This window comes from Chrysochloris asiatica, unplaced genomic scaffold (assembly GCF_000296735.1).
Source record: "Chrysochloris asiatica unplaced genomic scaffold, ChrAsi1.0 scaffold00149, whole genome shotgun sequence".
NCBI classification, from domain to species: domain Eukaryota; kingdom Metazoa; phylum Chordata; class Mammalia; order Afrosoricida; family Chrysochloridae; genus Chrysochloris; species Chrysochloris asiatica.
Window position 1 is genome coordinate 4,263,536 of NW_006408667.1, and position 8,026 is coordinate 4,271,561.

Sequence of the window (8,026 nt, forward strand, 5' to 3'; positions counted from 1 at the left end):
AATTCCTTCAATGCACCTAGAAAGATTTAATGAGCAGCTGAAACCCTATGCAGGTTGCTAGAAGTCTAACCAACTGACAGTACTTGAGAACAACAATTGATACATAACAAATGACTCTAAAATTTAAACTTCAAAACAGATATTTGTTGTTGTTATTGTTAAGTGCCATGAGTCAGTTCTGACCCATAGCGACCCTGTATAGGGTTTCCGAGGCATGACTAGTCAGTTATTTCGGTGATGTGGGTTAGATATAGGTTAGTTAACTTGTTAGGTCTGCCTCAAGGTCCATCATGAGACTGTAGTCGAACTGTGAACCTGAGTTAGGATTTTACCTGAAGGTTCAACTGGAAGAAAATCTAAACTTACTCAGCTTATCAAGGGCACAATTTACTTTCTCCCAGATTATTGGGTCTTAGTTCCTCACTGTCTTTTTACTGATGGTCTTCCTCAGTTTCTTGTTATGTTAGCCCTTCCAAATGGCAGTTTACAATATAGCAGCTAGCTTCTAACAGAGCAGTGAAATGGGAAGATATGGGAGAGAGCATCCTAGACAGTCTAGCACGACACTCTTTTTGGAACCTGATTGTAGGAGGAAAGTTTCTGCAATCTGCTGCATTCTGCTCTCTAGAAGCAACTCACTAAGTCTAGCTCACCCTCAGAGGAAGGAAAATACAGGGCCATGAATACCAAGGTGGAGATCATTGGAAGCCATTTTAGAAGCTGCTTCTGTTTATCACTGATTGTTTTGATTTTATTGTTATTGGAATTTGTTAATACCTCTATTGTATTCTGTATAGTCTTTTTGGACTTGCCTTCTTATTCATTCAATATTATGCTTCTGGAGTACTGGTGTGTACTTGTGAAATAATGTGTTAGACCACAAGGTTGGTTTGAACCACAAGATATGTGTTTCAAACTCACCTGTATTGGGTTTTCTTTGGAAACCCAATACAGGGTTGCTTCAAGTTGGACTTGGCTGTGGCACTTAACAGCAACAACATTATGCTTCTAAAATTAATTTATATTTTACATGAAATTCACTAATTTTCACTATTGTGAAAATTATACTAAAAATATTACAATGACTATGTTTGTTTCAGCGTAGTGGTTACGAATGGGGCTGCGAACCTTAAGGTCAGCGGTTAGAAACTACCAGCCGCTCCGCGGGAGAAAGATGAGGCTTTCTACTCCAGTAAGGATTTACACCCTCGGAAACCCTGTACAGGGTCGCTATGGGTCGGAACCGACTCGACGGCACTTAACAACAACAACAACAACAAGGTAGGACTGTGGGTTAATGCACTAGACTGCACAGTCGGGTTGAACTGCAAGGTTGGTGGTTCAAGCTCACTAGTCGCTCCTTGGAAACCCTCTAAGGGTCGCTATGGGTCAGAACCGACTCAATGGCACTTAACAACGACAACATGCTTGTTCCTAACACTAACATTAGGATAATTACTTACTAACTGTACACACTATAGATAAAACTGTATCAAAATTAGTGAAGTTTAAGATTTCTTCACAGCTCTTTTTGTCTACGCATTTCATCAGAGATGTGACCAGACGTTATATGCAATACTACTTTCATCTGCATGGCCATGTGAGAAGATTCAGGAACAGACACACCCAGGCTGAACAGGTCTGGGAGGGTGACTCAGCGTATCTGAACAAATAGATATAGATTTGACAGAGTCATTTTTTTTGTATGTATGTATTTACATTTACTGCAAATATGTCTATGAATGTGGTGAAGCATCCAGGTGGCAAAAAAAAAAAAAAAAAAGGTTACTTAATGGTAAAATATTACTATAGGGACAATGGAAATATAAAATGAAAGCATCTGTATCTTATTGTTGTTGTTGTTATGTGCCGTCGAGTCGGTTCTGACCCATAGCGACCCTGTACAGGGTTTCCGAGGGTGTAAATCTTTACAGGAGTAGAAAGCCTCATCTTTCTCCCACAGAGCGGCTGGTAGTTTCGAACCGCTGACCTAAAGGTTCGCAGCCCGATTAGGAACCACTACGCTATCAGAGCTCCTTCTGTATCTTATTAAATCATATATAATCAAGAATGTCCTAGATAGTTACTTTTATGCAGAAAGTAGGAATAATGTTCACCTCTTACTGATAAGTTTTTATAGAAAATTGTCCAGCTTTCTTCTTGATATCTATAGCCTTATAGCTAATTCAGAAAAAGGATGAAGTGTACTTAAGTTCCCACAATTTTCTATAAAAACTTATCGGTAAATCCTCCTTTTAGAACATCATGATTGCACAGTGGTTGCACCATTTTTCAGGTGCCAAGACTCCTGGTGTGGTGCTGTGGGTTAATGAGCTGGACTACAAAATTGGTCTGAACTGCAAAGTTGGTGGTTCAAGCTCATTTGAAAACCATATACAGGGTCGGTATGGGTCAAAACTGACTTGACAGCACTTAACAACAAAAGTCTCTCCATACCCTCACCAGCTTTTGTTGTTTTTTGGGTTTTTGTTTGTTTGTTTGTTTGTTTTGTTTCTTTAATTGCTGTTAATGCCGGAGTGAGATATCTCATTATTGTTTGATTTGAATCTCTCTAATGCATAATGGAAATGATAGAACTGAAGGAAGAAGTTCAAGCTGCACTGAAGACATTGGTTTAAAAAAACAAACAAACAAAAAACAGGCTCTAGAAATTGCTGGAATACAAATTGAAATCTTTTAACTACATGATCTAGCATTGGAGGTACTCACTTATCTATTTCTATCCCTCATGTCTTGTTGCTACAGTTTCATTTCCGTCACTTCAATGTACGTCATTGTGATTTCCTCTGTGCCGAGTGGGTTACTTAAAAATGTGTTGCTTGATGTCCATATCTTCCACTGTGATCAGAGCACCTACTTTGTTTTATTTCAAAATTTCAAAAATTGTCAGGGCTTACATTTTATTGTTCAGCTTTTTAAAAATAGTGGACATTAATTTAATAAAGTTTAAAGTTAAAGACAATTTTATTTTACATGGCATACAATGTTAAGTTCTTAGAATTCTTTGTTGTTGTTGTTGTTAAGTGCCGTCGAGTCGGTTCCGACCCATAGCGACCCTGTACACGGTTTCCGAGGGTGTAAATCCTTACGGAAGTAGAAAGCCTCATCTTTCTCCAGCGGAGCGGCTGGTATTTTCGAACTGCTGACCTTAAGGTTCGCAGCCTGATTCGTAACCACTACGCTAGAATTCTTTAACTGTGATCAATTCCCTGTGTACTTAAGTATCATTTTTCAATTTTATCCTACAAAATAGAGATTATTCTCTTTTTTCATAAAGCGCTGTGTTTTTAGGTTACATGCATATTATCCATTCTATTTGTTCATAATTAGCCATTGTATTTCTGACTGTCATTATGATTTTTGTCCTTTTTCCTGATATATTCTTACAAATTCATTAAAAGCAAATATTTGAAATTGAACTCTGTTTTTATTTATCTGGAGATTTCATATCTGCATTACTTTGGGGAAGACACAGATTTACTTGATTGAACATTTAAAAAAATGCTAACAATCCAGAATGTGAAGTTTAGGAAATTGCAGATGGGAAGGCAGAAGAGCTATCCTATCCTGAGGGTGTAGCATGAAAACTGCACTCAGGCTGCAGGAAACAACTTCTGTCCCAGAAAAAACTCTCAAGGGTGTCTCAAATCCAAGCCCTGACTGACACTCAAAATACAGACACTTCTTAAGTGAGAAGCAAAAAGTTATATCCTCAGTTTCAAAGAATATCAAAGAAGCAAAAATTGTGAAAAAGTTCAAAGACTCCAAAAATGCGCTGTTGATTCCTTGTAAAACATGCAACAAGACAGGTAAGCATCATGGTAAATCCAGAAGCTTTCTATCATCATTAAAGAGAAATTCTAGCACTGCTGTGACTAAACCCATTCTGAAGACACTAAACAGAAAGACTGTGTTCTGCAAACCTAAATCATTTTATGTCTGATTCGGAAGGAAAGAACCCTGCATTGATTTTCAATACATTTATTTCTGGACAGTCAACACCTATGTCCTCTTCCTCTAAGAATGTGAAACGAACAAACAAACAAACAAACAGAAAACATTTCTCAACTAAAAATGTTGCTTAGTTAGTAAGAATCCCTACAGAATGTCTTCTCTGTAAAGAATGGAACTTGAAAATAAGACTATCTAATACAATTTCTGTAACTAAAGCTAATTAGAAGAGCAATAAGATAACTTGTATTTATTTTTAGAATGCATGAGTAGTAGGCCCAAGAACAAACTTTTGTTGGTATCCTTTGGTGTTTGTGGGGGGAATACTTAATTGGAACATACAACTGACACTTGCCTAAATCCCAAGGTAGTCATCAGTATCAAAAATATATGTGAGAGGTCCTTGGAAGTAGTAATGATGCATATAGAATCAGAGTTGTACTACTAGATGCCCCTCTCTTAAAAAAGAAATTTTCATTATTCATGTCATTTGCCTTATAAGGAAATTGAGACCTTTAAACTTTGTTAAATTAAGTATCCATGGTTTTTCAAAAGCTGGACAATAAAATGTAAGTCCCAGCAACTTTTGAAATTTTGAAATAAAACAAAGAAGGTGATCTGATCACATTGGAAGATATGGACATCAAGCAACACACTTTAAAATAACCCATTGGGCATAGAGGAAATCACAATGACATACATCAAATTGACTGGAATGACACTGTAGCAAGAAGACATGAGGTATAGAAACATTATATGAAGGATAGAATTTAGAAGAATTCTAAATGTTGTAAATTGCAGCTCTAAATGCAAATATAAGAAAAATAAAGTCTATAAATCAAATATCTAAGTGTCCATCTCAAGAAGTCAGGAAAAGAACAGTAAATAATTCTCAGTGTTTTTATTAAATGCTGTCAGTAAGGTTTGACTCATAGCGCCCTGTATAGGGTTTCCACGGAGCAGTTGGCAGGTGTAAATGCCAACCTTGTGGTTAGCAGTTATGTGCTTATCCTACAGCATTCACATCCACATAAGGAAAACAAAAACAACAGGAAAAATAATAAAGATAAAAATATAAATTAATAAAATAAAAATCAGATGTATAATGCTGTGTTCATCAAGTTGATTCAGACTCATAATTACCCAATACAGAGACTATCAAACACAAAATAAAGTCAAAACAAAAACAACCACACATATTTGGTTCTTTGGAAAGATTAGTAAAGTTCCTAAAACCTAAGAAAGACTTACTGTAAAAATAAAACCAAGAAGAGTAACCAATTTCTATTGAATCCCGGTGGTGCCGTGAACTAGGCAATGACAAAGTCAGAAGTTCAGATCTATACTGAAGACTATTCTTTGATCGTCATCAGTAAGTATTATAAGTCCTCTTCACTTTCAGCAAGCAAAGTTGTATATTTGCATATCAAAAGTTTTTAATGAATTTTCCTCTTATCCTGATTCCACATTCTTCTTTATATAATATAGATTCTTAGATTATTTGCTCAGCAAGCAGAACAAATAAATATGATAAAAGGATACAATCCTGATATACACCTTTCCTGATTTTAAACCTTTCAATATCCCCTTGTTCTGTTTGAATGGCTGCTTATGGCCTAAGAACAAAATAAATGCTCCAGAAAATCCATTAACTATTCCTTCAGGAGAAAGGCTATATAGGAGAAGCCCTATAGAGGGTCACTAAGGAGCTCTGGTAGTGTAGTTGTTATGAATCAGGCTACTAACCTTAAGGTCAGCAATTCGAAACTACCAGCTGTTCCGCGGGAGAAAGAGGCTTTCTGCTTCTAGAATGATTTACAGCCTCGGAAACCCTGTGTAGAGCCATTATGAGGCGGAACCGACTCCACGGTACTTAACAACAACAACATAGAGGGTCACTAGGTATCAGAATCAACCTGATAGCAGTGAGTTTGATTTGGTGTATTATGGAAAAAGGGAACATCACTAGACATTAAAAAGTTATGCAAATATATATACATCGTAGGCAAACAGGTCACATTTTTTGTTTTGCACTGAAGGTAATTATTTTTTTAAGTTTTTATGAAAATCTTCCAATAAAGTGAAAGTAAGAAAATAAGAATTTCATGAAAGGATTCTGGTTTTAATAAAGAATAGCTTCATTTATTCACCAATAAACAAAAATGAGTTATTCTACATAACTGAATTTTCAATGATGTATAAGTTCTCCTTTAATTGCCAAAATTAATGTTTTCATTCTAGTTTTATTTGAAATGTTTTAAATATGTATTATTTCATATTCTTTATGTTTTCCCAAGGATTTATTATGGAAAATTTCAATATATAGCAATGTTAAAAGAAATTTACAGACTTTGATACTCAAACCTATACCCACCCTCTGGATTCCATTACTAACATTTTATTATGTAAGCTTTAAAATCTACTTATCCCTCTATTCTTCCCTAGATCTCATCATTAAGCCATCCCATTTTTGGTTTATTTCAGAGTAAATTGTAGTTGTACTTCCCATGAAATACTTCAGCATATTTATAATTACCCGTTGTATACAGTCTGTTTTCTTTGAGATATAATTTATGTACAACACAATGTGCACATACCACATATACTTGTGCATTACCTAAGTTTTGACAATATATGCTGCCATGCAACTCAAATTATATTAAGGTGTAGGTTAAAATCATTATCCTCAAAGGTTCCTCATAATTCTTCTCCACCATTCCCCACCATCATACGTTTAGAGGCAAATTAACCATTTTTCTACATCACATATTAATTTTTCTTATTTTAGAATTTAATAAAAACAGAGTCAATTGATATAAAATTCCCAATGTGAAGTTTCTATGTTTGAGCATAATTATTTTGAAATTGATTCATGCTGTTATATATATAACCAATGTGTTTCCTATGATTGCTGTAACTTTTTATTTCTAGTAGTTTCCATTATATGATTATTCACAACTTTATTATCCATTATCTTAGTGATACACAATTGGAATGTTTCTAGTATTTTACTTATTAAAAATAAAATTAATGTGACTATTCATGAATCATCTTATTGTGTATATATTTTCAATTTTTTTTCTTTGGGAGTGTAATTGCTGTGTCATGTGTTAAATGTATGAGGGTGAGTCAAAAATTATCTGCACTCAGTTTACATTAAAACACCGATCCACAACCATGGTTGATGACAACATTGAGTGTGCATGTGAAATGATTCTCTCGAACAGATAAAAGTTTCAGTAGATTATGTGCCAAATAATTTCTAGATTAGCCATGGCCATGCCTATGAAATATTCCATGACAGACTTGAATTACAAAATGTTTGTCTGAGATGGGTACCAAAACAACTCATGGAAAAGCATAAACAGAAGTGTTTACACATCTATAAATGAAATTTGGACCAATACACAAAGGAAGGTAAAAGTTTCTTTAAAAAAAAAAGTCACTGGTGACAAGACATGGATTCATCACTACAAGCCTGAAAGTAATTGGCAGAGTATGGAATGGAAACATTCTCCATTGCTGATGCAGAAAAAGTTTAAAAGTCAACTATCAGCTGGAAAATTGGTGCTTACAGTTTTCTGGGATTCTCAAGGGCCAATATTGGAACAACATCAGGAAAACTGTTCAACAATCCATAGTGCTCATTACAGTGAGATGCTCACTGAAGCGCTGAAGCCTAAACTTCAAATTAAACGCAGAAGACCGCTTTGTGATCTTGCATGAAAATACATATCCACACACTTCTGCCCATACTGTTGACAATGCAGAAACTCTGTTTTGAGGTGTTTAAGTATCCTCCCTACAGTCCTGATCTTGTTCCATCGGACTTTCACCTATTTTGTTCCCTGAAAGCAGCCCTTTGAGGATGAAGATTCACCTCTGATGAAGAAGTGAAGACAGCAGTGCATTTGTGGCTAAAACACTTTTTAACAAAGAACTACGAAAGCTCTTCTGGAGCAAGATGAAGCTTTCTGTTCCTACAAAGATTTACAGCTTCGGAAACCCTACAAAGGGTTGCTATGAGTTGGAACCAATAAAACAGCACCTATCA

General features: G+C 35.5%; 1 pseudogene; it reads left to right on the forward strand.

The window, feature by feature from the left end:
• The window catches only part of LOC102824263, an 18,816-nt pseudogene extending 14,661 nt beyond the window's left edge, over positions 1 to 4,155 (forward strand).
• The last annotated feature ends 3,871 nt before the right edge of the window (positions 4,156 to 8,026 follow it).